Here is a 13,004-nt window from a genome sequence, read left to right as displayed (position 1 = left end):
CTGTTTATTCCATCATACCCCCAGAACATATTCTCCGTAAAGTCAGCCACTGCATTAGGAGCAACAGTCACCTTTAAACAAGGGCAGGACATGTTGACCCACAAAGACGGTACTAACTTTAACATTCATGTGTATAGCAAGTTGTACTATTTGCAGACTGAAGTTGAGGGTAATGATAAGTGTAACACCTGTCATGACATACAGGTATGGCATGTGATATTAGGTCATTGCAACTACGAAGATGTAGTAAGATTGCAAGGTATGGTTAATGGTATGCAGATTAAGGGGAGAACTGATAGACCTGACCAGGAATGTGAAGTGTGTATCCAGGGGAAGTTTGCACAAACTCGAAACAGAGATCCTGATACAAGAGCAAAGGCTCCTTTACAGATGGTACACACAGATTTAGCAGGTCCGATAGCCACTGGATCTATTGATGGGTACAAATACGTACAGTCATTCATTGATGATTATTCAAACTCAGTGTTTGTATGTTTCCTGAAGACGAAAACTGATACAGTGCAGGCAACAGAGAAATTTCTAGCAGATGTTGCACCATATGGCAATGTAAAATGCATTAGATCAGACAATGGGACAGAGTTCACATGCAGAGATTTCCAAACCCTGTTAAGAAAAAATGGCATTAAGCATGAGACATCAGCCCCGTACTCACCCCATCAGAACGGTACAGCCGAGAGGGGGTGGCGTACTCTTTTCAAGATGGGCAAGTGCATGCTAATTGAGAGTCAGCTACTGAAATGCCTATGGAACTATGCCATTCAAACTGCTGCTGTAACACGGAACAGATGCTTTAATAAGCGAACAGGGAAAACACCCTACCAAATGCTGACAGGTAAAAAGCCAGATTTGTCAAAGATGCAGAAATTTGGGTCTGTGTGCTATGCTTACAAACAGGACAAGGAGAAACTTGATTCAAAATGTGACCAAGGTTTCTTTGTAGGTTATGATAAGAACAGTCCCGCCTACTTAGTTTACCACCCTGAAACTGAGAAAGTTCAGAAACATAGACTTGTTAAGTTTGTGAGCAAAGTAAATGTAGAAAGACAAACACAGACAGATGAGGGAGAACTAAATGATGACTGTAGCAGAGTAAGACAGCCTATGGCTAACAGACCTTCAGAGAAAGGTGACAAGGACAATGAGGAGGTTTCAGAACCTATTGTGAGGGACAAAAGTCCACAAAGTGATGAGCGTGAACGAAAAGGCTCAACTGCGGCAAGTGATGGATCTGTCAACAAAAGGTATCCTATTAGGGAGAGAAGAAAACCGGGACATTTAAATGACTTTGTAGCTGCCAACAGTGGCAGCGATGAGATCCACACTACCATAGACTACTGCTACAGGGCAGTGTGTGGTGTCCCAAACACATTTAAGGAAGCCATAGAATCAGCTAACTCAAAGAACTGGATCAAAGCCATGGATGAAGAAATTCACTCGTTACGGGAAAATGACACTTTCACCCTAACCACTTTGCCAAAGGGAAAGAAAACAGTGGTGGGGGGGGGGTTATTCTGTTAAGAGTGACATTGAGGGAAACGACAAATACAAGGCAAGGTTCGTAGCCAAGGGTTACAGCCAACAGCTGGGGATAGATTATGGAGAGACATTCTCACCAACAGCCAACTTAACCAGCATAAGAGTTTTGTTACAGAAAGCAGCGCAGGAGAACCTGTTACTCCATCAAATGGATGTGAAGACAGCGTATTTACACGCTCCCATTGATTATGAAATCTACATTGATCAGCCAGAAGGTTATGAAGAGGGAGAAGGGTTAGTCTGTAGATTACAAAAATCCTTGTATGGGTTAAAACAATCTGGTCGTAACTGGAATAGGATCTTGCATGAATACCTAACAGCGAACACTTTCAGGCAAAACCCAGCAGACTACTGTGTTTATACCAAAGAGACAAAACGTGGCATGGTGATTATGATCATCTGGGTGGATGACCTGATAATTGCTGCTGGCAATGAAAAGGTAATGAAGGATGTGAAAGAAATGCTTTCAGTCAAATTTAAGATGAAAGACTTGGGCAGACTTAAGCATTTTCTGGGTATTGATTTCAATCAGTCTGATGGATGTGTAACAATGTCGCAAGAAACATATGTCAACAAGATACTGATGAGGTTTAACATGCAGAACTATAAACCCAGAGAAACTCCCTGTGATCAGAAGTTGTGTTACACAGAAGGTGCTACTACGATGAGAGATGTGAGGATGTATAGAGAGGCTGTAGGCAGTCTTATATACCTCGCATCAGGTACCCGTCCTGACCTGAGTTTTGTGGTAAGCAAGTTATCACAACATTTCCATGAGCCTACAGAAGAACAGTGGGGAACTGTGAAACATGTGTTGAGATATCTCAAAGGGTCCAAAGATAAGAAGTTGTGTTTTAGGAGAAACACAGATGAAAATTTGGGTCTAGTGGCCTACAGTGATGCTGACTGGGCAGGTGACACCGCCGACAGACGCAGCACTACTGGTTACTGTGTACATCTATGTAACAACAGTTCTTTAGTTTCATGGAAGACCAAGAAACAGCCCACTGTGGCGCTCTCTACCTGTGAAGCAGAGTATATGGCTCTGGCTTCCATAATGCAAGAGTGTATGTCATGATCCTGGGTCTTTTGACCCAGCGTTTTAAGTTTATTTTGATATTTATGGTTTATGTTTAAGTTCATTAGGTTATCTAAGTTCATTTGTTTATTAGATTCCCCTTGTGTATCCAACCCCTGTTAAGTCTCCCTTGTTCTTCATGTGTTTCATGTCTGTGTTTCTTATGTTGTCATGTTTGCGCTTCATTATATTTCCCATTTTATTTTGAAAGAGGTCCTGTGTTCCTGTATTTTGTTATGGCGTTATGTTCTTGTTGTGTCTACTGTGCCTTTCTGTCCCATGTTTCAAGTCCCTATGTTCTGTCTCCCCAGTCTGTTAAGTTTACATTTCTTGAGTTCAGTCAGTGTGTTTCCTGTTTTACTTTCACAGTCTGTGTCCTATGTTAATGTTTCTAGTTTTGCTTCCCTTGTCTCGTCCTGCCTAATTACTCCCAGCTGTGCTCTCCTCCTGTGGCTCATTCCCCCTCGTTATCCCACAGTGTATTTTAGCCCCATGTTTCTCTTTGTCAGTGTTGCGTCTTCCAACAGCTGTGTGATTCTCCCTGTGTTTCCATGTATGATTTAGTATTAGTTTTCCCAGTTTAGTTTTATTTTTTGTTTCCCTTCCACGCCAGCAATAAAGCTGTTTTTTGAGTTTACTTTTTGTCTCTGCGAGTTTGCGTTTGGGTCCTACTCTTGCCTGCACACAGCCGGATTGTGACAAGTGTATATATTTAGAACAGCTTTTGAAAGGTATAGATGACTACAGATACACTCAAACAATAGTGTACGAAGACAACCAGGGAACAATTGCCCTGGCTAAAAACCCTGTGAGCCAACAGAGGTGCAAACATGTGGACATTAAATATCATTTTGTAAGGTCCATTGTAAACGAAGGGAAAAATGTGTCTGTTATATTGCACTACTGAAGAAATGGTTGCAGATGTTATGACCAAACCGGTTTCTAAGCTAAAACTTGGAAAGTTTGCTGATGTTATGTTTGGTGCTTAAAAGGAAAAAAGAGAGAAAAAGAAAAAAAGGGAAGTGTGGTAGAGATTGTACAACTGTTTATTGTAATTTTCTTGAGATTCCAGCAACCTGAGTACAAGAGGGGGTGTTAAGATATTCATTTGTGTGTACTCATGTTGTACAGTGTGTTTAACAGTATTATGGTTACTGTTGTTTAACAGAGAGAGAGTATTTTAGTTGTCACCACAAGGAGGCACTGTTTCATTGTAAGGGCACGTATGCTGCGTCATCACGCCCCTAAGAAGAGAAAGTATACAACAAAAAAATGGCACCCATGAGGAAAGTTTTGCTGCGTGTTGGTGTGGAATAAGGTTCCCAAACTATTAAGGTCATTTTTGCCTCCGTCATTTTCCTTCGAGTTGATCGCTGTCGATGCTGCAATACTCAACAGAACAGTCATCATGTTGGCATTAGAATTATTATTATTTTTGTTATTATTAATAATGCTGTTACTCGTGTATAACTTTTATTAGTATACATGAGACACCCGAGCACGAAGAGCCTTCAAAATTTATCAAATTGTTCAGATGCGAGAAGAATCATATAGAAATGAAAAAGTATAAATATAAATCCAGAGCAAAGATATCGTCTAAATCAGCGTAGCACATGTGCAGCTGCTGGTATCCACTTAAACATTCGGCTCGTTGCTGTTGCAGATTTTTCTCTCGCTGTTCTGGCTCACAGCGCTGCAAGCACAAAAATAAATACCCCCAAAGACAGAAAACTCATAACAACTCTGCCTGGTTGGAATTTCAACACACAGAGAAAACAGCAGCACAACTGACGTGATTATTATAACTGAGATCAAATATGAAGAAACAGATCAGACACAGTTTAGTGATGGAGCTGTGAGATCAGTCACCCAGACAGCAGCAGAGTCCAGATCCACCCTCAGTTAGTTTTTAATCATTCCAATAATAACAAACATGATAATAAAGATTTACATAATATCTTCTGTTATTGTACTGAGTCTATCTCTACCATCCATTGGAGGTAATAGCGCTTGACATCCAACCGGGAGTAGTTGTAAAAACATTACAACAACACAAGAGTAGAAAGAAATGTTGACCAGTACTATACTTTTCTGAGTTATTATATATTTGAGAAGTGGAAATGAGCAGGGAAGGTGACAGCTGAATTCACCGGGAGCAGGAGAACTGTGAAAAAACTCCAGAGACCAGAAACACAGCATGAAAAGCAGAAACAGTGGCTGCAGAGGACACGATTCATTGTTTTTAACACTTGGTTTCACTTCAGCTCTGTGTTTGTTATAACTTTACTCTTCTGTGCGGCTGACAGACCGACAAGAGCACATGCAAGAGAGGCCCACAGACCAGCTGGACCACATATGCTGTATGCTGCCTTCATCAACACCAGAGCTCTAGGCAGGTAGACGGGCTGTCCCCAGACTGCCAGCAGACTGCAAACGTGCTCTCCACACTGAGCCATAAATTATGGCTGTACAACTCATGCTACAAAGGATATTATGCAAAAACATGTTTCAGGCATTGCAGTTGATGAAATTGAGTCAATACAATTAGAGAAGTCAGAAAGACCGATTCATCTTTCTTATTAATGTAACTGCTGCATTTACTCACTGCTCTAATCTCACCCTTCTTCTTCTGCTGAGGCTGTACAACACGAACCTTTTAGATGTGGAAGAACAGGAAATTCTCATCATAGAAGATCCAGGGTTTGAATCCGGTCTAGGGCCTTTCTGTCTGGAGTCTTCCCATGTCTGCTTATGTTCGCTCTGGTACTCTGGTGGCTTCTCAGTCCAAAAACATGCATAGGGTTAGGTTAACTGATGATTTGAAATTGACCATGGGTGTGAATGGTAGTAGGAAGGTTCCTAACTCAGAGAAGTGACCCAGAAGTATCTGTGTAGCAGCCACAATGAATCAAGATCATGAGCTTTATTAACTGATCAAAGTCTGTTCTTTCATCTTCTGTATTATTCAGTTTGCATTGGTAATGCCCATTATTGTAATGCTTTTTTAAGATGAGCAAAACTTTATTTTACTTTGGGTTTCAATTACTTTGAGTTTCAATTATTTACAGATGAGCAAAACCAGGACAGAGAAAAAAGGACAATTCTGACTCAGTAAAACGACAGAAAATAAGATCCCATGTAAATCTGTATTATGTAGAAGTTCAGCCCAGCAACCAGTTCAGTTCAACACAAGTTTAAATGATTCTATCTGAACTCTGTGGAGCCTGATCTCAAGCTTTTTGAGTCTGACACTGAAACCAGAGGATCTTTCTGTCTGTTCAGATTCACTGTGATCCAGTGATGGGAGTGATTTCAGCCCTGAGTGATCACGCTGATGTTTGCACAGAGCAGACAATGAGGTGAATGTTTTGGCACATTGGTAACAGTGAAACAGTTTATTAGTAACGTGGGATCGTTTGTGTTTGGAGTATGAACTGAGATTCCTGAAGCTCTTGTCACACTGGTCACAGCTGTAGTTTCCTTCCATGTGTGTATGTTCATGCTTGTTACGAGTACCTGAACATGAGAAGCTTTTGTCACAGTGTCTGCACTTGTATGGTTTCTCTCCTGTGTGGACTTGTTTGTGTCTTTTAAGCTGACCTGCAGTAGTGAAGGATGACCCACACTGATCACAGAGGTGCTTTTTAACCCCACTGTGAATCAGTTCATGTCGTTTTAATTTATATGATGTGGTGAAGCTTCTCCCACATTCTTTGCAATATTTCAGTTTGTCTCCAGTGTGTCTACGTTGATGTCTTTGTAGGTTGCCTTGCCGACTGAAAGTTTTTCCACAGAGGTCACAACGAAAGTCTTTCCCACCACCACAGTGATGGCAGGGTTGAGAACTGGATCCATCTGTGTCGCTCTGCTTCTAAACAAAGACACAAAGACAGTGTAAGTCAGTCCTTCAACATTTTCATCCTGAACGTCGCCTGAAATAAAGGAGCTGACTACGATCCCTTGACTACGGAGCTGATTTGATAAACAAATCAGCTCCGTAGTCAAGGGATCTTTTTATCACCTACGGATTTTAGCTAAAGTCAAGTCCTACCTGTGCAGGAACAATCTAGAAAGGGTGGTCCATGCTTTTATTACTTCACGGCTGGACTACTGTAACTCCCTGTATGCTGGTTTAGATCGTTCCTGTCTGCATCGCCTCCAACTGGTGCAGAACGCTGCTGCTCGCATGCTGACCGGTTCCAAAAAGAGAGACCACATCACTCCGGTCCTCTGCTCTCTCCACTGGCTCCCAGTTGCTTTTAGGATTGATTTTAAAATTTTACTGCTGGTTTTTAAGGTTCTTAACGGTACTGCACCTCCTTACTTGGCAGAGCTTCTTAGCATTTACTGCCCCAAGAGATCTTTGAGGTCAGCAGACCTGATGCTTTTAGATGTTCCCAGGTACAGATTAAAGACTAGGGGAGAGAGGGCTTTTGCTGTGGCTGCACCCAGACTGTGGAACAGTTTACCCCCTCACATCAGATTCTCCACAAGCCTAGGAACTTTTAAAACTGCTCTTAAAACTCACCTCTTTTCATTGGCTTTTAGCAAGGTTTAACCTATTGTTTTAATTTATTGTTTTATCAGTGAGGTATTTTATGTACCTGTGTTTTATAGTATTTTATATTTGTATTTTATTGTACAGCACTTTGGTCAGCCTTGGTTGTTTTTAAATGTGCTTTATAAATAAACTTGACTTGACTTGACTTGACTTGAGCATCTCTGCAGACGTCCAATTACATTTTACTGTTTCAGTGAACACACTCAGTTTACTGGGCTGCAATAACTACAATACTACCACCATAATACTACAGTAATACTAAAATCATAACTGACATGAAAATCTGAATAATCACTCAGAGCTGCTTTTCCATGCAGTAGAATTGCTAACATGCTAACACAGTTTAATGAGCAGAGTTGTTCCAAACAGTCAGGCTAAGATGACAAGATAACAATATAAATACATACCTCACAGTAACTGCACTTGTAGAGTCTCTTTCTCGTGTGGATCTGTTGGTGTTGTCTCAGGTGACGTGGAGATTTAAAAGTCTTCTCACACAGGTCACATTTATAAGGTCGTCCCTCAGTGTGGGTAAACATGTGTTGTTGTAACTGTGTGTCAGTTATAAACTGTCTGCCACACTGTTCACAGCAGTACACATCATGTCTGGTGTGAATGCGTAGGTGTATATTTCGGTTCCCTCTCTGGCTGAAAGTTTTTCCACAGATGTCACAGCTGTATGCCTTAATTCCAGAGTGGGTAACTAGATGATTCTGTAAGTGGCTACTGCGAGTAAAAGCTCTGCCACACTGATCACAGCTGTACGCTTTAACTCCACTGTGGATGAGTTGGTGTGTTTTTAGGGAATCCTTCCAGGAAAAAGACTTTCCACACAAGTCACAGCTGAACGGTCTCTCTCCAGTGTGGATGACCTGATGATGTTTTAGATTAGCCTTTCCAGTAAACTCCTTCCCACACTCGTCACAGCTGTATATTTTCTCTCTCTTTCTTCTGTGAGGTTTGTCGGCCTCCTGAGAGCGCTGACTTCTGGCTCCATGTTGGTCCTGCAGTGACAGAGATACAAACAGAGGCAGTGAGTGAAATGCAGTCGTGGAACAAACTGAACCTTCAAACTCCCTCCATTAACACTAGTTTTAAACCTGAAGGTGGAGTGTGGCACCAAACACCTTAAAGGTCTCTTGTCCCCACCTGCTGGTAGTTCTAACACATTACATCCAACCTGGTGCTAAAAATAATTCATGACTGTTCAAACACTCTAAAATCCTGCCCATCCCTCCTGATTGTACACAGATATATAAAAATGTATACATATATAATATATAAATATTTACCAGATCTATGCTTTTTTATATTTCCTATTGCTGTTCCCTATTATATATTTCGATAATTTTCTAATTTATTCAATGATAATAAATCAAACGTAACAGTTACCAGCCTGGTTCAGTGAAGGAAAATGTCAGAGTCTGATTGTAGCCTCAGGATTTCTTTTAAACTTTTACTCCCTACACATATCTGTATTTTCTACTCTTTACATTTTCAAAACAGGCTTGTTACTTTTGGTTTAAGCCATTTGAGGAGAGTTATTTCATCGCTGCAGACATCAAACATCAAACTGATTTGAAACTAAACAGTAACACATGAAAGTCAATCCTGATCGTGCACTAACCACCAGGGTATGAAACATAAAAAGAGATGAAAGAGACAAAACTGTGTGCAAAACATAATCAGGAGTTAATGTGGACCAATGTTCTTTTTTGGCACAACACCTGAACGACTGCAGGTGCTCATAAGTTGCAGTCACGGTACTTCAGCATCCAGCTAGCAATACAGAAGATGAGCAAGAATAAATGGATTCATATTTTTTAAGTGGCAGGTAATTTCAAATCCAGCATTTCTATCAGCTCAAAAAACATCAGCAAACACACAAACTGACAATAAAAAAGTGTGTTGCTGGCTAAAGGTCCAGCTGCTGTGCATCACAGGGAGAGAAAAGAAAGAGAGCTAACTTCACTCAGAGATGGAGAAAGATAAGACACACAGGACAGGAGAGGAAGAAGAGAGGTTAGATTTAAAGGGAAGGACTGCTCAGTGGGATTTAATAAACTGAAAATGTAAAGCTTACATGTAAGTCCTCATATGTTGAAATCAGATATTGGGTCTGTACATGTGACATTATGTTTTTTCATATACTGAAAGATGCTGCAAAACAATCTGAGGCAGACCAACTGTGTTATTTAAAGACTGCATGAAGATCCTCTGCAGGTTAGTGCAGGATAAACAGGTTAGTTTGCTGAACTGTGATGGATTTAAAGTAAAGAACAGTGTGTGACTGGTGCACAGTGACTGTGGTGCTCATGTCAGAGTTAGATTACATCAAGTGTAGCAGAGATTCATTTAAACTGAAGCTCATGATGCTGACATTCATTCACTGAGTTCCACCTTCATACCAACAGTATAGTGTCTAATATAAATGGTAAATGGCCTGTATTTATATAGCGCTTTTCTAGTCCCTAAGGACCCCAAAGCGCTTTACATATCCAGTCATTCACCCATTCACACACACATTCACACACTGGTGATGGCAAGCTACGTTGTAGCCACAGCCACCCTGGGGCGCACTGACAGAGGCGAGGCTGCCAGACACTGGCGCCACCGGGCCCTCTGACCACCACCAGTAGGCAACGGGTGAAGTGTCTTGCCCAAGGACACAACGACCGAGACTGTCCGAGCCGGGGCTCGAACCGGCAACCTTCCGATTACAAGGCGAACTCCCAACTCTTGAGAAAAGACAGTGTACTGTCAGTGTAGAGGATGGAAATCAGCCAGGACAGCTCATGAAACATCTGCTGACATCTGGTTGAATTCAGTTGTGTACATCCACAGAGAGCAGCAGGTCAGCTGATCACAGCCTGTACTTTAAGAAAATCTACTGGAGCTCTCAATAGAAATTATTGTGAGCTGTGATTCTTTTCCCCACGCTGAGCCACTACAGCTGATTTTAGGGTTCCCACCTGCTCAATCCCACTTTAACCTCTTCCCTGCTCATGTTCCTGTTTAGAGGCAAAGTCACCCTCTGCAATGTAGGCAACAGAAAATACACATGTTTTATTTTCCTTCATTTTCTACTTAATTGATTCAAACTGAGTAACTTTATTAGAAATAAATAGTTTATATTTGATCTACTAACTTATTATTACATTAATGTAGCACAAGGTTCAGTTAGCTTTGGATAAAAACAGGTGGTAAAAATGTTCTTCAAGGAGCTACTTTTACTTTCTTACTCTGAGTACATTTCAGAGCCCGTACTTTTCCACTTGAGTAAACAAGTTAAATCAGTACTTCAGCTTTTGATGGAGTATTTCTTTACACTAGTATCTGTCACCTTCTGTGTTGAGCTCATTGTTTTCTCTGTAGTGACTCAGCTGAATCCAAGCAGGTGAAAATGTTCCTCTGCTGCTCCGTCAGACTCTTCTCCTCCTGGTGATCAGCTGGGACACAAAACAGATCTTTGTTAGGCTCCACACTGCACTGAAGAGTCAAAGTGTCTCATATGTTCATCCGACAACACAATGGATATATTTTAGCTTCCCTTTCACCTTCATGTTTCCCTCTCACCAGATATCTAAACCAAATTCATGACCAGCAGCTTTTACAGCTGTGGCTCCAGCAAACATCAGCTGATTCTAGAAAGTAATATTAAATAAATTCTAACAACAGCTTATCAAGCGTAAGCGCGCTGCTGTTGTTTAGTGCGACAGTCGCTGTTTTCCTTTCTCTGGCGCAAAGTGGGCGATAAACAAATAAGAGAGACGGGACTTGGACAGAAAAGCCGATCAGCTGATCATTGAACAGTTTCATGATTGAAGTAGCAACAGGAGAGGGAGGGGGAGAGAATGAGAGAAGAGGCAGCTGTGCAGCAAAGACACAGAATAACTCCAGCTTTGTGTCTTTTTTTTCATTCTAGCTGAAGTACGGGACAAATTGTGTTCTTTTTCAGCTCAATAAGGATGTATTGTAATTGGTCCAGCCCAGAGTTGATCATGACCAACTGGCTAATCCACCACCTTTCATTGTTTACACTGTTACAAAAACAAAAACAAACATAAAAATGAAAAGTCACCATCGGCCCACCGGGCAAATCCCCGGTATGCCCAATGGCCAGTCCAGCTATGCGGTCAGCTGGTGGGTAACAGGATCTCCGAAAACATCAGAGCACTTTTGCAAATTTATGTCTTGATAAATGGAGCAGATATTTCAAATTCACACAGCACCATTCTCACCGGAAAATATCTTAAACGTTTACTTTATCATCCAGAAAGAGTAATATTTCAAACTCTGCCACTCTTCATTCCTTCGCCACTGCCTCGTTTGTAGTGATGTGCGAATCATGAACGAATCGTTCAACACTCAAGAGTCTGTTTACTGCAGGGGTCTCAAACTCACATGAGCCGCGGGCCACTTCTGGCACCGTCATCTAATTGGAGGGCCACTTTAGTGTCCAAGTAGTACAAAAAAACAAACAGGAAAACACCCACTAATATTTCCTAAATTGTAGTGCTTGTTTTATTTAATTCCAAATATTGTGTAAGAAAGACAAAATGGCAAACATGAACGGATTTTTTTCTCACTCTTAACTATCTGAAGCCTTCAAGTTTCATTTGTCATATGCAAGTTAGCACAGGATCAACATTGCAATGAAATATATTTGACGAGCAGAAGACAGTCACTCAGCAGTATAGTACAATATAGTAAACAGGGCTCGCAAAATCGCTAGCCCGACGTCCCGGGGCTAGTGATTTTTCCAGTCGGGCTACCAAAATCTATCTCAGCCCTGCCCGTCGAGCTATCATAGGAAGAAAAAATATATGTCAGTGCTTTTGCATTCTTTCGGAAATGTAGCTGGGTAATTATGTCATTGGCATCGGTGAGCCACTGTCAATATGTGACATATTGAAATCGCGTTTGAATTTGCGCTTGTTTTTTTGCTTTCACTTTGCGATCGCACGAACTGTGTATAGAGAGCGGCAGTACTGATTTTTGAGTGACGATAATTTGCGCACCAATTCCTCTGACATCGTCTTATCACTCATTAGCTTACTATTCAAACCTGACAAGTGAAATCTCCCACAGTAAGCTTAAACATGTGAGAGGTTGATTGCGCAGAGGATCGCTGACCGTTATGTGAGTGCGTGTGTAAAAGCAGCAGGATATATATTTTAGTTCTGCTGAGCCAAATAAGGCAGGTCAGGGTGAAGAAGTGACAGCCAAAGAAAAGCTTACCACAAAACGGAAAAGTTATGACAAATCAGACTATGAGGCAAAAAGAAAGTGCAGCTTTATGGTTTCATGGACAAAAGAATGTCTGTGGCTGGAATATGACAAGCTAAATAACCAGGGGTGCACATAAGTGGTCCGCAGGTGCGCATTCGTGTCAAAATAAAAGACAAGCACCAGATAAGAAGTTGCAACGCGCGTTTGCGTACATAAGATTTTCTGGAGGAGGACAGACATTTGTTTAGAACTCTGAACCATAGGCTATGGTTCTTGGCCACAGGTGGCAGCAGTGGACTCACCTCCATTGGAGACTGCTCCAGCTGCTATGTGATAGTCAGTAGATAGATTCCAAATTGAAGATCATATGCAAGTTCTGGGGACTGTTTATTACCAATCACTGTGTAAATGCTGTAAATTCACAGTAACTGCCATCTCCTTACAAATGTTTATTGGATTAACCACACTTATACAGACTGTATATAACTACCACCTCTAAAATGTTTGTTTGCAGAGAAAAGACACAGACAGACTATGCTTACAGGATGTGATGTGACAACACTAATGAAATATTGT

Source organism: Oreochromis niloticus, unplaced genomic scaffold, assembly GCF_001858045.2.
Source record: "Oreochromis niloticus isolate F11D_XX unplaced genomic scaffold, O_niloticus_UMD_NMBU tig00001462_pilon, whole genome shotgun sequence".
In the NCBI taxonomy this organism is placed as follows: Eukaryota; Metazoa; Chordata; class Actinopteri; order Cichliformes; family Cichlidae; genus Oreochromis; species Oreochromis niloticus.
This window is presented reverse-complemented; position numbering follows the sequence as displayed.